The sequence below is a fragment of the Odontesthes bonariensis genome, chromosome 4 (assembly GCF_027942865.1).
Source record: "Odontesthes bonariensis isolate fOdoBon6 chromosome 4, fOdoBon6.hap1, whole genome shotgun sequence".
Lineage (NCBI taxonomy): Eukaryota > Metazoa > Chordata > Actinopteri > Atheriniformes > Atherinopsidae > Odontesthes > Odontesthes bonariensis.
In genome coordinates this window covers 9,787,275-9,789,229 of record NC_134509.1, presented here as the reverse complement: position 1 = coordinate 9,789,229, position 1,955 = coordinate 9,787,275, and the positions used below count along the sequence as shown (strand labels likewise).

Here is a 1,955-nt window from a genome sequence, read left to right as displayed (position 1 = left end):
ACATTCATATTAATTAAAATAATTTAACACATATTGGTCTCTGACCAGCTGACCACAGTCGTCATCCGGGAAGATGGCAGGAATGTCCCAGTCTATGAGAGCTGGCACTCTGGGGGCCCTCTCCTTTCTCAGGCAGGCCACATTGTGGAGGACAGCACAGGCCACAATGATATCACATGCCCTGTCTGGGCTGACTCTCAGGTGGGTCAGACACAGAAAGCGTGCCTTCAGTAGGCCAAATGTCATTTCGATCCGGGCCCTTGTTCTGGCATGGGCATGGTTGTATGCCAGTTGTGCCTCCAGAGGGTCTGCAAATGGAGTGAGCAGAAAAGGCTGGCAGGTATACCCTCTGTCACCCAGCAATACACCCAGGAATTCACCTGTGAATACAAAATGTTACCATCACAACCTCATAAGTAGTGACAGTCTTAACACAGCCATGATGTTAAAAGTGGTTATCAATAGAGGTTCTGTGGCTCACCTTGTGATGGGCGCCGATAGATTTCTGAGTTCCGAAACACTCGGGAGTCGTGGACCGAGCCGGGCCACTTTGCCACAACATTATTGATCAAATAGTTAGCATTGCAGACCATCTGAAATGATAAGATGTTAAACCAATTAATGCACATCACAGGCAATGTACAGTGTTCATTAATTAACTTTATCAAAAGTCATGTTCACCTGTACATTAATGCTGTGGAAGTTTTTCCTCTTCACAAAATCCCCCTCATGGCCACCTGAGGGGGATTTTATTTTGATGTGTGTGCAGTCCACTGCACCAATGACATTGGGGAAACCTGTAATACGATACAATGAGTATCTTACTCTGAATGTTAACATTGTAATTGTAACTGTAATTTAAAAAAAAAAAAATTCTTACCTGCAATCCTATAGAACTCCTCCTTGATGTCACAGAGTCTTCTATGCCCAGGGAAGGAGATGAAGATGCTTGCAAGTCCTTTAATTGCGTTTTTTTTTTCACTGCTAAAACAGTACAGGCAATGTGTGGGCAGGCACATTCTTAATAAAAAGTTGCTGCCATGTCCATTTTGGTTGCTTGCTTGCGCTTGACTCAGAGCGCGGATCTCGAAAACACATGAGAAGCTATACGGAATCATACGCGGCGGACAGCACAGCTTTATGCCAATTACGCACACAGGCTCCACACGCATCGCGTCTGCAATCATAACTCATTAGGGGAAATCACATTTTGCCAATATTTTAGAGACCCCTCAACATTTCCCAAATCATGTTTTGGGGAGTCTCGTGTCAGTTTCAGGGGGTCTCGGATCCCCCGAGTCCCCCGTAGTTCGAACACTGCCTAATTGTGATAATTTCAGTGGAGTGGTGAGTGTGTATTTGTGCACTACTTACGCATTCAGGCGGTCAGCAATGGTTTGCCACGCTTGCTCCCTTTGTTTTTTAACTGTGGCAGTATTTCCTTTTTGTTTTATTTTCTCCGTCACCTCTTCATATGCTTCCATTAATAATTATTGCTCCGCTGGGGAGAAATACGCCGCCCTTGTTGCCATGGTGAATCAGTGAATCTATGATCGATCGTGGGGTCTATTTAAGAAAGCCGTGTGCAGCACTTATCCAGGATCGCTTTCACCTGGCTTAATGAATCCGTGTCTGCTCATCCTGGATTGGCCTTTGTGCAACCAACTAAGCCCGGGCGCCCATGTTTTGGATTCCTTGAACCTGGCTAAGTAACTCATCCTGGATGTCTAAATCCTACTTTTGTGCAACGGGCCCCTGGACAGCAGAAGCACCAGTGTTGACAAAGTAGCTCTCTTTGGCAAATATCATTTAACCACATGCTCATTGTTCGACATAAAGGTATATTTAGTCATTCAAACACAAGTTGCATAAAATCTTGTTTAATTTATTCAGAGATCACTTTGTAAATTGATACGCTGCTTCCTGTGCTACTGACAAACAAGGGGCTTAAAGGT

At 44.6% G+C, this 1,955-nt stretch overlaps 1 long non-coding RNA gene across 1 annotated transcript; it reads right to left on the bottom strand.

Moving 5' to 3' along the window:
- Nucleotides 1-726: 726 nt before the first annotated feature.
- LOC142379240 (uncharacterized) lies at nucleotides 727-1,708 on the bottom strand. The gene is made up of 3 exons (XR_012769658.1): nucleotides 1,375-1,708; nucleotides 881-984; nucleotides 727-797 (listed from the first exon to the last, which is right to left on the bottom strand). It is a non-coding gene; the product is annotated as an uncharacterized LOC142379240 (long non-coding RNA).
- Between the last annotated feature and the right edge of the window lie 247 nt (nucleotides 1,709-1,955).